This window comes from Danio rerio, chromosome 4 (genome assembly GCF_049306965.1).
Source record: "Danio rerio strain Tuebingen ecotype United States chromosome 4, GRCz12tu, whole genome shotgun sequence".
Lineage (NCBI taxonomy): Eukaryota > Metazoa > Chordata > Actinopteri > Cypriniformes > Danionidae > Danio > Danio rerio.
In genome coordinates this window covers 28,733,652-28,749,148 of record NC_133179.1, presented here as the reverse complement: position 1 = coordinate 28,749,148, position 15,497 = coordinate 28,733,652, and the positions used below count along the sequence as shown (strand labels likewise).

General features: G+C 40.5%; 1 protein-coding gene across 4 annotated transcripts in view; it reads right to left on the bottom strand.

Annotated features, from left to right (window-relative positions):
• The window catches only part of slc6a1l (solute carrier family 6 member 1, like), a 100,483-nt gene extending 86,167 nt beyond the window's left edge, over positions 1-14,316 (bottom strand). For 3 of the 4 annotated variants that reach the window (XR_012402141.1, XM_068220787.2, XM_073947230.1), the window contains exon 1: positions 13,583-14,311. The gene's annotated coding sequence lies outside the window, so the exon portion shown is untranslated. Of the gene's footprint in view, positions 1-13,582 lie in introns of all 4 variants that reach the window. The other variant, XM_021475277.3, reaches the window with a different exon arrangement.
• Positions 14,317-15,497: the final 1,181 nt, after the last annotated feature.

Below are 15,497 nucleotides of genomic sequence, written 5' to 3'. Positions count from 1 at the left end.
ATATTCCCTTGCGTTCTGTATGTAATAAACTTGCACCTAAATTTATTGGCCCATTCACTGTCATCAAGATCATTAGTCCGGTGGCAGTCTGCCTCAAACTTCCTCCAGCGTACAGGAGAATACATCCCGTGTTTCATGTTTCCAAATTAAAGCCCGTTTTTCATACGGCCATTAACCACAATAATCACAATAAACTTGTACACTTGCAATTGGATCTTTTCTGACTCTCTTTGAAACGTTACAGTGACTAAACTATAAACAAGAATGGCAGCTGAATGAGGTTTGAGGGAAGGATGTAAACAGTTTATATTTCGAAGGTGGAAATACGTGGACCAGGTGACATTATTAACATGTATGAAAGGGTGAATCGAAGATTAAATGGTGGATTGTGTGGATATGGTGGGAATTTCAGAAGTTCAGCTGCAGTACACTGAAGCAGCAATGTCGATGGTTGATAGACACTTAAGACAGTTCAGACAAGCACAAGCCACACACTGTTAATCCACATAGTTGTCACAGGTTGTCAAAGATTATGATTACAGGTCCACCCCACAGCCAATATTGCAGAGCTCGCAGGTGAAATCTTAAAATATAAAATTTTAAAAGAATATACTGAAATTGACTTAAGACAGTTAAAATAAATAAAACAACATAAGATACTCAGAAAGCAGCGGCAGCGTTCACTCTACTGGAAGTCTTGTAGTTGTTCTGCATTTGTACTGTAGTAGTACTTCAGTTGTACTGCAGTAGATGTACTGCAGTTGGTTGTATTGTAGCACTTTAATTGAACTGCAGTAACACTGCAATATACTTAAATGCAGTTTTTTTCACATCCCAAAAAAATCATGCACTTTTCAAAATAAAAAAAATAAAAAAATTGCAGTATTGCTTTAAAAACTGCAGTATTCTTAAAAAACTGCAGTTTTATTTTGTGAGGGATCTGTTATCCTCTGTTGTCAGGGAGGGAAGTTTAGCATTTTTGTGCTAGTAGTGTTGAAGTGCTAGTAGTTTGTGTTTGTTCTCTGTATTCCCAGAAAAGATTAAGGGCCCTATCATACACCGGAGCAATCTGGTGCAAGGCGCGACGCAACACTTGTTTGCTAGTTTTAGCTTGCCGCAAGAGTTGTTTTGAGACCTTTGGGTTGAGTTTATTTTCTTAATGAGTTATAGGTGTGTTATGACAATAAACCAGAGTCTCATCTCCCATTCCCTTTAAGAGCCAGTTGCGTCACGCCATGACACATTTGCTATTTACATGACGTAAAGTAAGTGTACGTGGAAAAAACTGATCATTTCACTTGCAAGAAAACAGTTAAACAGCATCTACAGCATGAGAATGAGAGATAATGCATCTCATAATCTAGTTTCACTTTCGCTCTCATGGATAGGGAAACCCTGTTTCAAAACTCTTTCTAAATTCAGGGACTCGTTATGAAAACGATTCATTCTATGAATCAATAGTTTTAAAAACTGTCCACTGTCAGATTTAAGCCTTAGCTGGATATTTAACTTCACTTAGAGCTGTGTTACACACTACATGGAAGTTCATTTTCAAAAACTCGCAATATGGACTATTTAAAGCAGAAGTGAGAGTACTACTACTATTATGCTCCTTCTCAGCCTGCCTACAACCTACAACCACCAGTGTCTATAGCAGCTTTAGGACAGCTTGCCCAGACTTCTAAAAGCACAACAAAAACAGGAAAAAAGCTAATTATTAGAACTGTGAGTAGCTACCTTTCCCCTGTAATCCATTACAATGACTAACACTAACTTTTTGTTTGATACAGGTGCAGAAATTACAATAATTCCTATGAAATTTGCTACACCCTGTACAAGAAAACGAAACTTTCTTTAACTGGTGTAATAAGTTAAGATTCTTTTTTTTTGTTTGAGACCCCACCCATAGAGGTACAATTTGGCCCAAATTTGAATTTGAGCATTCAGTACAATTTTCTACTAATACACAATACACAATCACTCCCAAGGATGACTTCTTAAAGAGTCATCTAATTTGGTTTAAAGATAAGGATGATTGTGGGCTTCTAACAGGTGCAGAACCAATGAAGTATTTAAGTAAAAAATTAAGTAAAGGCAATATCTTAGCATAATCTTATTTTGAATGACCCAATTCAAGATCTGTGATTAAAAATATAATTGTGATTCAAATCTACTAAAAATTATTTAAACTCATAGAAAGGATAAAAACACAAAATTTGAAATGAACTCTCAGTACATAATAGGTCACAAAGTAACAGTTCTAAATGTACTACAATAAAAATTACCATAAAAGTGTTTAAAAAAACTTTTGTCAAAAAATTTGTCACATACAGTATAACCACATGAGAAGAAATAATTAAAATAAAATATTGAGGACTGAAAATAAATCCGTCAAAACAGAGCAGAAAGGAACCTACAAAACATACAGTAAGTTTTTAGTCAGCTTATAAAAAGTGCAAAATTCTAAATTGTACGTGCGAGTTTGAGGCGAATGCCCTAGGAAATAATTATTAACCAAAAGAAAATGACACAAACAATACAACATGGGGATTTAAAAAAAATATTTCAGAAAGTGAATTAGTAAAGAAAGAGGTGTCAAATTCCAAATGAAGGATTATCATTACAGGACTTAGATGCAGATAAAATCTTATAAATTGGGGTAACTTAAACTAGATGCAGTTCTGCCCAGAAAAAAACAGTAGATGCTGAAATAGGAATAACAGCACTCATGAAAAGTTTGTGTAATAAAAAGAAAAATTTATAGAAACATCTAGATACTGTAATCTGTCCTAATCGTTTCTATCTCAATTCAGTTTTAATTTAGTTAAAAATGTATAAGTAACTAATAATATTTAATTGAATTTAAAGGTAATAATTAAAATGTGAGGGTTATCAAGACAGACCAAAATTATTATGTTTAGTTTATGATATAAGAGCAATTAATGAGAGGAGATTTTCCAGCTAAGATTCATACTGTATGCTGAAATATGTTTCTTTGAATACTTTAATGTGTTTAGTTTCTGTTGAGCTTATTTTGGGCAATTACCAGAGGAGGGTAGAAACTTGTGTGTACCTACATAGGCTGATGGATAGCAAATGCAGTATACACCAGACTGCATAAAAGGTTAAAATTAGTTAGAAGAAGATGGACACTGTCAAAATATGTGGTTGATTGAATTTTATGCAGCCCCACAGAAAGCTCAAAGACCTGAGTAAATGACCATTGCTCCAAACAGTGGAAAAAAAAAAAGGATGACTGCACTGTAAAACCCAACAGTCAACTTTATCTAATGATCTGAAAGTTAATTCTACTTATTTGAAAATAGTTTTGAACTCAGTGATGAAGGAAATGAGTTCATTAAATGCCTTGTCACTTCAACTTAAATGGAGTAAGTTCACAGTACAACATATAGATGTTTTTTTTTTTTTTTTTTTTTTTTTTTTACTTAAATGGTTTGTAGCAATCAGTTTTCTCAAACGGTTTGAGTTGCCTTAAATTATTTGGTTTGAATGAAGTTCTCTTCATTTTTTGGGTTTTATAGTACTCAGTTGGTTTGAGTTCTCTTCATTTATTGGGTTTTATTGTGCTCAAATTTCTTCATTTACTCAAACTGATTAAGTTCACAGTACTCATTAGGATTAGTTTTGAACTTAAATGGTTTGTTGCAATTGGTTTTCTCAAATGGTTTGAGCTACCTTAACATTTTGCATTTTACAGTGTGTCTTAACAAGTACTTTGATAAGTTATGGCATGGAAACTGACAGAAACAGGCATCTATCACCGCAGGAAGTGTTATTGGTTCGACCCTCACATATAAACCTCACATACAACCTCACATACAGTATGACCTTGCATATAATCTCTTGGAACGATTTGCAAAGATGTCTAATGCATCACATCTAAGAATTTTGGTATTTTATGAAGAAACATTTAATAGACATGTGAAACTCAACATCTGTGCAGGAAACCAGAAAAGGAGCCATGTGAGAAAGCAGAGATGCTAGGTCCAGGTGATCGAGCGTATCTGAGGATGCTCTGGAGAAAGTGGAGTGAGCTTGGGAGGAAAGGACCATATCTGGAAGTTAGGACAAATCCAAAAGCTGTCAAAGTGGATGCCATTGACTGGATACCATGTAAACCACTGCACAAGAGAGCCAAAGGAAAAAACTCCAGCAAGAGAAAGCTGACCGGACACAGCGGAGCAAAACAATTCCAAAGCTCTAAACAATGGATTACAAAGTGTGGCAGGAGAAAAAAAGAGAGATTCTAACTGTGATTTACCTCGAACAGCAAATTCGAGTAAAGGGGGTCGAGCCTTGTCATTTATGGCTCTTAAACTCTGGAATAGCCTTTCTGATAATGTCTGAGGGTCTGAGACTAATTTCTGTGACGCTGTGATGAGTCTCACTGATGTCCAGCTTCTCCAGCGCCTAGATTGCAGCTCTGCACAAGACCTTTGGCCATAGAAGAAATGGTCAAGCCCATCTGAGCCTGGTTTCTCTTGAGATTTTTTAATTGTTCACTTTCACCAATTGCTGCTGTTGCCACTGGCTGAATTGACTGAATTTGACTGAATTGAGCCAAACTGAATTGAACTTAAACACTGAAAACTGGACTGACACTGTTTCCATTTACTATGATCTTCTATGTGAAGCTGCTTTGACACAATCTACATTGTAAAAGCGCTATACAAATAAATGTGAATTGAATTGACAATATGAGTACCATATACAGAACGTTCCACAAGTCAAACAAGGATGAATACCACAGCTTAGAATTTCAGAACTTAGACTCTCAATCACACAACATCTTTTCAAAGTATAATGAAGATGCTGATAGCTCAAAAGAAGAGGAGAAGGAGAAACATCCGGGAGAAACAAGGGTGAGCAAAGATCAAGTTCAACATTTCATGCTTATTACATTTGAATATTTCTTTCTTTCACATATTGATTTCATTGCGATGACATTGAATATATATATTATCACTTCAGTATATTCTACATAAGAGTGAAAACCAGCAACTAGCAGCTTGAAAACACTATTGTCTTTGAAATATTAAGAAAAACAGAGGGTAAATCTTTTCCTATTCTCAGGTCAAAATTGAGAGTAGAGGTTTGGGTTTTTTTCTGCCACAGAATGGTGGCAATATCTAGTCAATTGATACCTACTATGTGGCTCATATCAGACACTAGATAGAGGTAATTAAGGGAACTGGGTTATGAAATTATACTATGGGTAAAAGACAGCAACATTAAAACTTAAAGTCTTAAGAGGAGGGATATGAAGAAGATTTTTATTCTCTAAAAGTGGGCATCTGTTTGTATTCTCTAATATTGTCCAGCAAAAATGCAAGCATGTAAACTATAGATGCTGCGGTATGTTTGTGTGTGTAAAATGAGCCCACCGAGGTGGTGGAGGCTGCTACAGTACAAGAAGCTATGCTGTGCAATAACTGAATATGTAAATCACTGATTAAATATGATAAAATCTCATATGATGCTATATATGTGAAAGGAATTCAGGAGAGTGAGTGAAATATTATAGAGTTAATGTACCATCATGACAATGTATGTAAACACTTAGAAGAAGTTGCATCTATAAAGTGACATCTCTGGTGTGAAAACAGTTGCTTATGTAGACACATAGATATATACACTATCACATACGGACCCTGACCATGCGTCAATAGCACCACCACATTTGTACAGTGCTCCCTGGACAAAAGTCATTCAACCGGACGAGACAAGACAGTGTGGCAACATGAGGAGGCTGGACTTTAACGCTGTGTACGGGTATAGTAACAAGTAAAAAAAACAAAGGCATAACATTTCATTGGTATGATTTTGTTTTTTACATTTTTGTATGTTACAAATTTTGTTCCCCTTCGGATGGGGAACTTCAATGCTATCAGTGGATTTATTTATTAATCCACGAATGGGGATTTCGTTTCAGAAATCCAATCGTCTGAAAGAGTATATAACGGGTCAATGAAATGCCAAATGAATTGGCAGCGTAAGCTTGTGCACCTGGAGCTTATTGCCAATTAGCTCCGCATATACGCACAGGGAAAGCAAGGAAACGCCATCCTTTTCGTTTCAGAGACTATTACAGCCTTCTGAGAGAGTTGATGAGGATTCCTCCTGCTGTGATCCAGCGTTTTCGAGCGAACGAGAGCATTCTCCCGGTCCAGAGTGTGTACACGCAGCGGCAGACGGTCGTGCTGGGTTTCTTCCTTGCCTGGCGTTCTTTGGGTCTGGTCCTCCAGACCCGGTGTGTATAAAGTTGCAACTTCACAAAAAGAGCAACTTAGTCGTGCAGCACGTGTTTTTCAGGATGGCGCTTCGACCGTGCATTTCTGGATGCGGTGGTTTCCTGTCCCCGGATGATGGGCACGGGCACTGCGTTGCATGTCTGGGGGTCCAGCATGTTAATTCTCAGGTCAGGTCAAGTGCGCGATTGCGGTCAATCTTTGTCCGCGTGGTGCCTCTTCTTGGCGGGGTCCGCCTCGCCTCCCGTCCAAAGCCTGTAAGTTATTTGCCTTCCACAAAGCTAAAACTTACAAGGTTGCGGGCCAGGCTGCTTCCGCCTTGCACGCGATGGCCACCTACCAGCGCTACCAAGCGCATGTGCTGGCCGAGCTGCACGAGGGTGGGTCCAACCCAGGCTTGTGAGCTTCGCACCGCATCCGACTATGCTCTTCTGACCACTAAGTCCGCTGCGTGTGTGTTAGGGAGGACGTGTTCCAGGAGCGCCACCTCTGGCTGAACTTGGCTGATATGCGCAAAGTCGACAAAGTCCGCTTTCTTGACTCCCCCATATCCCAAGCTGGCCTGTTCGGCGACACCGTCTGTGAATTCACCCAGGAATTCAAGGCGGTGAGAGAGCAGTCTGATGCGATAGGTAATGTCACCTATCAGCGGGACCATAAGCCCCCTCACACGCCCCTGGCGAAGTGAGCGTGTAGAGCAGGCAGCGCCCCTGCCCAAAGCGCCGCTAAGTCCGGTAAACGGACCGCAAAGCGTCCCTGGGACAGGTCATTTGGAGAAGAGGGATGTGACAGCCAGAAAACTGCCAGTCTGGGACGCTATGCTTCTAGCTCGCAGGTCCGGTGCATTTCACCAGTGGTTCATGAGCGCTGGGAGGATGGTCTCCTTTCTCCCACCTCTCGAGCCTCCCCTCCTGAGTTTGGGTGCGGAGTGAGAGCAAATGTCTTGCCTCTAGCTCTTCCGCGGGACCCTCACGCTTTCCGGATCAGCACACCCACTCCGCACGGCCCCACTGCTGATAGGTGAGCGATTGTAGCGATGAGTCCATTAGCGAGAGCTCTGCCTGCCTGGGCACAATCAGACTCGGCTATGCGATTCAGTTCGCGAAACGGCCCCCCAAGTTCACGGGTATGTATTCACCAGGGTCAGCCCCCTGTCCCCCCTGTCTTGCGAGAGGAGATTGTGAAGTGGATTTTATACTCTTTAAAGTGTGAAGTTAATCTATATATTTAAATTGTATGTGTATAATCTGCTTGTAGACTTACATATTATTAGGGTAATTGACACCAATTAAGGTGTCACAAGAAATGGTTAAGATATATGGTTACCAGATTTGGGTCAGGGGTTAAAAGGTTTGGGTCAAGGGGTTAAATCTAGGTGGGATCTGAGTTAGAAAGGAGAGATGGCCTGAGAAAACAACTAAGGGGTAGCAACACATGTGGAAAAAGATAAGTATAGTTGGATAAGATATATGGTTACCAGGTTTGGGTCAGGGGTTAAAACTAGGTGGGATTTGGGGTCAGGGGTTAAAACTAGGTGGGATTTTGTGTGAAAAATGTAGAACAATGTGAAAAACAGCTGCAAAAGAGTATATAAGCAGGCCAGAACATCAGTGAGAGAATTTTCAGGCAGAGATGCTACTGGGGGTCTCCTGAAAAATCTCCTTTGTTGTCAACAATAAAGTATACTCTTCTGATATTCATAACCTCCAGACTGAGTTTGATTCATTGAGAGGAAAACCGAAAAACAAGACAATTGCTGTCCTCCTGGCGAAGGATGCAATCGAGCCGGTCCTTCCAGCCGAGATGGAGAGTGGATTTTTTGCCAAAAAGAGCGGTGGGTCACGGCTAATCCTAGATCTGCACGTTTGAAACCGCTGTCTGCATAAGCTGCCGTTCAGAATGCTCACGCTGAATCGCATCCTCCGGTGCGTTCGTCCTCTGGATTGGTTTGCAGCAATAGACCTGAAGGACGCATATTCCCATATATCCATTCTTTCTCGCCATTGTCAGTTTCTGCGATTTGCGTTTTAAGGTCGAGCTTGGCAAAACAAAGTCCTCCCCTTTGAGCTCTCTCTGTCTCCGCGGGTCCTCACCAAGCTCGCAATGGGTGCCTTAGCACCCCTTCGGCTCACGGGCATCCACATACTCAATTATCGTGATGACTGGCTGATTTAGCCCACTCTCGGAGCAATTGATTATGCACAGAGACAAGGTGCTCCGGCACTTCCACCTATTGGGGTTTCAGGTCAACCGGGAAAAGAGCAAACTTGCCCCCGTGCAGAGGATCTCTTTTCTTGGGCTGGAGCTGGACTCGGTCACCATGACAGCGCGCCTCTCCGGAGAGCGTGCTCAGCTGATGCTGAACTGTCTGAGAGAGCTCGACAGCAAAATAGTGGCCCCACTGAAATACTTTCAGAGGCTCCTGGGGCATATGGCATCCGCAGTCGCTGTCATGCCGCTCTGATTACTTCATATGAGACCACTCCAGCACTTGCTTCACGATCGAGTCCCCATACGCGCATGGCACACGCGCGCACTTCGAGTCACTGTTACTGCGATGTGTCGACATGTCCTCAGCCTTTGAAATGACCCTCGTTCCTACAGGCCGGAGTTCCTCTAGGACAGACGTCCAGTCATGTTGTGGTCTCAACAAATGCTTCCAGCATGGGCTGGGGGGCTGTGTGCTGCGGTCATGCAGCTGCAGCCCTGTGGAAAGAAACCCAGTTGCATTGGCATATCAATCGCCTGGAGCTGTTGGCAGTGTTCCTCGGTCTCCACCATTTTTTTCCGGTGCTGGAGCAGCAGCACGTGCTGGTCAGGACGGACAGCACGGCGGCGGTGGTGTATATCAACCGCATGGAGGGTATTTGCTCGAGCCGCATGCCTCAGCTCGCCGCCGTCTGCTCCTCTGGCGTCATCCGCGGCTGAAATTGCTGCGCGCCGTTCACATTTCAGGCAAGCTCAACCATGCAGCCGATGCGCACTCACGGCAGCCTTTACGTCCTGGAGAATGGAGACTCCACCAGATCGATCTGTTTGCTTCCCCCGAGATCGCTCATTGCCAGTTGTTCTTTTCCCTGACCGAGGGCTCTCTCGACACCGATGCACTGGGTCGGGGACCTGGAGGCATTTTTCGGTCAGTGACTCGTGCCTGTAATTTGGGCTGGCTTACTCTCATGTTCCTGAGACCCCATCCGGGATATGTGCCCAAGGTTCCTACCACACCATTTTAAGACCAGGTAGTGAGCCTGCAAGCGCTGTCCCCAGAGGAGGCAGACCCAGCCCTTTTCTTACTTTTTCCAGTTCGCGAATTTATCTGGACCGCACTCAGAGCTTTAGATCATCTGAGCAGCTCTTCGTCTGTTATGGCGGTCAGCAGCAGGGAAGTGCCGTATCGAAACAGAGGTTGGCCCACTGGATAGTGGATGCCATCTCCCTCGCTTATTTGAGCCAGGGCGAGCCGTGTCCCCCGAGAGTGCGTGCGCACTCCACTACGGAGCATCGCATCCTCTTGGGCGCGTACACGCGGTGCCTCTCTAACAGACATCTGTAGAGCTGTGGGCTGGGCGACACCTAATACATTTGCAAGGTTTTACAATCTGCGAGTGGAGCCGGTTTCTTCAAGGGTATTAGGTAACCCTTGGTGATTGAGGAAAAAACTCGGTTAAGGTGTTGAAACACACTTGCTGCGCCATTCTCCCCAACATGGAGATACGTGCACTTTTTTATCTGTCAGTAAAGTTCCCCGTTAGGTGAGCCCTACAGATTCCTCCGAGGCCCCCAGCACTGACTCAGCGGAGGAGTCACTTGCTGGCCCACTACGTTGTAGGTCTGCCCGCTGGTCAGCCCACGTTTTGGGTATAGGTGCCCACTATGCGTGATCCCCACAAGGCGATTCCATATGCTTATTCAGCCACGGTGCAGTCCCCCCTCATGGGCGGACTCGTGTCTTCCCTCTCCGCTAACCATCTTATTATATGCGTACTCCCCCTTCTCAGGGCTAGTCTATATATTTTTTCCATCATATCTCCCCATTGGGTAGCAGGTGGCCTCCGCAGCGTCCTCTCTATCGGGACTGCATGCTTTCCCAACGTAATGTCGTATTTTTCTAGAATTATCTAGACGCTTGCGACTGCCAAAAAATATATCTAAATCCGTAAAACTTCTTTCGAAGTGGGATAAGGGCCAGGGATCACGTTGGAAGACTGCACCTCTCTTTGATGCAGGAGCGCTTACGCTAACGCTACTACCTGGCTATCCTCTCATCGAAGGCGAAGGTAAGGTGCAGTCATTATGGCGTTTTCCAGACATTTCCCCATTCGTGGATTAATAAATAAATCCACTGATAGCGTTGAAGTTCCCCATCCGAAGGGGAACGCTCTGGTTACCAAAGTAACCCTTGGAAATGCTATATAGCATCGCCATAATGACTGTTCCTTAGCTGTAAGTGTTAGTCTCTTCAGCTTTCCCTGTGCTTATATGCGGAGCTAATTGGCAATAAGCTCCAGGAGTACAAGCTTGCGCTGCCAAATCATTTGGCATTTCATTGGCCCGTTATATACTCATTCAGACGATTGGCTTTCTGAAACGAAATCCTTATTCGTGGATTAATTAATAAATACACTGATAGCAATTCCGTTCCTCTCCTCGGGGAATGAGGGTTACTTTAGTAACCAGAGCGTTCTCAACAAGTAATGTTATTCGTAATAATACAGTCACTTACTCCATTCACAATAAGGAAAGTAGCATCAACTCACGTTAAATACTGGGCTTATTCTGGTTTTGAACGAATAAAAGCATCAATAAATGTATTATTGTCAGCCAAGTGAATGAGTCGTTCATAACGAAGATTTATTCACAAACGAATCATTCCCTCCATTAGAATTTGAAGTTGAAGCAGGAGAGGGGGTGTTTTTTGAGGACATGCATTAGATCAAATTAAACAGGGAGGGAGGATGATACATTTCTATGCACACAAACACACACTCTTTGTCAGCAATGTCCGTGCAGTCACTTATCCAGTTATGTAGAAAAGTTATGTAAGATTGTAATTATATTTTTGCAATTAAAAATAAATATTTGCGCTCTGTCCACCGGCAAAACTCCCAATTATAGATATATGTGTGTATATCTCTGGCCACAGTCCTCCACTGCACCATAGTGCCGCATTTATTTAAAAGCAGCACACCTTGTACTAAAATGGCAGCTCTATTAATGCATTCCTTCCAATAGACAACAGCAGGGTAGGCGACATCCAATGTAAATATCTATGATGTAGACAAGGTCCAGAAAAAAAATATGAGCACCTAAACATATACTTGTCCTTTCAGTAAAGACTTCCCTAGATGGTCACAGGTGCACAGAGATAGGAAAAAGAAAATATGTATAAAAGCAGGACCATGTACACATACAATTCAGATGGTCTAAGGGAGACTTTTTCTGTTTTCAGAAAAAGGGCTGTTTTCAAACATCTCGCTTGCTGGATCCATGTGTAGCTAAGTCTTCTGTAATACAGCGGTCAAGGACAACAGAGTTGAGGATCCAAATGCAGATTATTAACAGAGTCATCATGCAGGCAAAAGGTCAAAATAAGAACAGACAGGAGCATGCAGATAATCCAAACGAGAAGTCAGAGTACAGCGAATATTCAGGCGACAAAATACTGTAAAAAGTAAAACAAAGCAAAGGTCAAAACAAGAAAAGGTAAGACATGAAAATGCTTAGAAATGCTCACTCACAGTTTACAAGATTTAACAAAGAGTTTCTGTGAATGAAGTGTCTTTATATTCCTAGTTTCTGTGTGTGTGTGTGTGTGTGTAACCCGGGGGCAATCGTGACAATAACAATGAATAATCATCAATCATATTATCATAATTATCATATCAATATATGATTATCATAATCATATAAATTTATATTTATGATTTATTAAATTTATATTAATATTTATGATTAAAAAAGTAATTGTTGCTCACCACAGCACTATATATATATATATATATATATATATATATATATATATATATATATATATATATATATATATATATATATACATACACGATTTTTTTATATACACTATATTATACATTCAACTTCAAATCAGAAAAAAGTTGGGACAGTATGGAAAACAAATAATAAAAAAAGTGATGATTTCTAAATATATTTTGACTTGAATTTCATTGTATTTTAGACAATACAACAAACACTATTTATTGTGTTCCTTATTATTTTTATAATTCTTTCACATTTTTGTTGGTTAACTGGCGTTTCCTTGGTCCATCTTTGCTCCTAAAGAACTAGACTTTTCTTAGCTGCTGCTTTTGGTACCAAATCCTCATCACCATCCCCTGTTGACATTACCTGTTTCAAATCACATCATTTACCCAGTTCACCTGATTACTAGCCCCAAATTTCTCTTGTGCCAACCTTTTTGAAATGTGTTGCAGGTCTAAATGAGAGAACAACATATCCAGCATTTGTTTTACACAGTGGATGCACTTCCAGCTGCAACCAAGTACTGGGAAACACCCATACACTCTCACATTTACTATGGCTAATTTTGTTTATTTAATTCACCCATAGCATAGATTTAATTGTGTTAATACTTACAGTTCCATATATTAGCAAACCACATTTTGGTATCAATTTAATTTAGTTTCTTTGCATCTCTGTAAAATGCCCTTGTTCTACTCACCCATGTCATTTCACTTTAAATCACTTGCTTTCTTCAAAGCAAGACAAAGGCAATCAATAAGTCATTCTTTTCTGAAAGATGAAGATGATAACTCAGATCTTTGTTGTACTAAGGTGATGAATGTCATCAACTTTACTGCCTCAGTAATTCAATTGCCTTTCATCTCCAACCTGCATGCCAATGCATAAAAAACACCCTCAGATACCTAATTGATTTTATTGACAGCAGTCATTTTAAATTTGTAGTGTCATAAACCATACTAATTCACAGTAAACAATTCAGTGTAAGTAAATTTTACTATAGCATTTTAGAAAAAAATAAATAAATAAAAAACAGACTTGCAGGTAGAGTAGCACTTTAAGATGCCAGTTAATTATGTTCTGATGTACTTTCTATAGTAATAATGAAAAATACTGCATAATTACATGTAACTAACCATAAACCTAACCTTAAGTGTAAGTAGATTAAATAAATTAAAATTACTCAGAAGATAAATGTAGTTACAAGAAACAAAAAAATAAGGTTTACATCAAAAGACAATAGAGCTCCCCATCATTGAATTTGTATAGTAGCTGCTGTACATTTACAGAAAAAACAAACAAACAAAAACCTTTACCTCTGAGATATTTATTCAGCAAACAGACGGTCAAGATGCCAGGAACTAGAGGTGAACTCATGCGTCTCCACAAGTGACTTAACAAATCTTAACTGCAGGATTTTTCCAACTTTCCAGTGCCTTGATTCACGACAGAGCCAAAAGAGACTGACCAGATATCCCAGTTTAGGCAAAACATATTACTTTTCCTCTCACTCTGTCTATGTATCCGGAGGGGTCCTCTGTTATTCCTGTCGCTGGTATTGAGCTGCAGATAATAAACTTCGAACTGTTTTGTGATAGGATGATTACTTTACCACTCTGAGAGCCCGAGGCCACAATACAGGAGTCAATTCTTGTGCTCCACTTTTTCGTGGGTAATATCCCCCTAGACGAGTTCTCTATTTTACCATTAAATGAGGTGGATTGTATTTAAAAATGAAGCTGACACAGTGCATACGTTGCAGGCAGCAGGTCATCTCCCAAATATTACCCCTGTGGCATGACTTTATCAGTTAAGGATTCTCATTTATGACTCAAACATTTACTTGTTCATTAATTATGTTTCAAATCCTATATTTGAAATGCTTGCTTATTTAGAAAATAGTAACATTAAAGGGCATGTCAATCAGAAATCCAGTTCTATCTTTAATGGGGGGCAAATATCATGTGCTCTCCAACAGAAATGAAATTTGTTGACAGGGCATAGTCGCTTCCAGGACCTGATTGGGCCAAAGCGGGGCTTTCTCTGGGCCAGCGGCTGGCCTTTTTCAGCCCACTGAATACCTACCAGCTTGGGCTTTGGGGCGGAGTGAAAGCAGAGGTGGAGTTTTGTGCCGATGTCATTATACTAGTTTTCCCACCACGCATAAGTACATGTGGCAAAAATAAAAAATAAAAAATAATAATAAAAAAGAAATAAGGGAAAGAAACAACATATCTGTCAGTTTAAGATATTGCATAAAACATCTTATAGGCTTGGAGTATTTTGCTTAAGATCGCTCTTATGTTTTTCTTTTAAATTTAAGGCTGTTGCATAAAATAAAAAAGTAGTTTAAATTTAATAAGTGATATTTCTTTGCTGTGTCCTTTTTGATGTTTAAATAACGCAAGTTACGCAGTAACTTTCAGTTGTAGAAAGTTTTTATCATGTTTAAAAGGTGTGTTTTTGCATGAAACATGTGCATTTTGATGCATATGTGTGTGAGAGAAACCGGATGAAAGGGCATGTGTTATGTACAAATATGAAATAGTATCCCAGTGACAGCTGTTGTACCTTTATTTTTGCTAGTTAACTGTTCATTTTGTCTTTTGACTTTTTTGAGTGTGTTTGCAGCCAGATAGCTGGACAGAGGAACTATTGCATCTATTACTTCGATTGCAAATCCTGGTTTTACCAAAAGATTATAATAATTCATTTTCCTTCGTCGGCTTAGTCCCTGATTATCAGGGATTGCCATTGCAGAATGAACTGCCAACTATTTTGTAATGTTTTACACGGCGGATGCCCTTCCTGCCACAGCCCAGCACTGGGAAATACCCATACATTCTCACATTTACACACACACACACACATACACACACATTCATAAGCTATGGACATTTTAGTTTATCCAACTCACCTATACGCATGTCTTTGGCCTGAAGGGGAAACCTACGCCAACACGGGGAGAACATGCAGACTCCACACAGAAATGCCTAATGAAATATGTTTCAATAAGTACCATAATTAATGTGGATATCACTTTCACTTTAGAATAGGGGTTCAAATTGCCTTTACTAGTAGTGTATTAATGGCATTTTAGACTTAATTATTAGCTTGTTCCAGTAGACTTGAATATCCCCCATTAAGTGCCAAAATTAATGTGGACAACTTTCACTTTAGAAAAAAGAGGTCAAATTGCCTTTATTAGTACTGTATTAATAATATTTTACG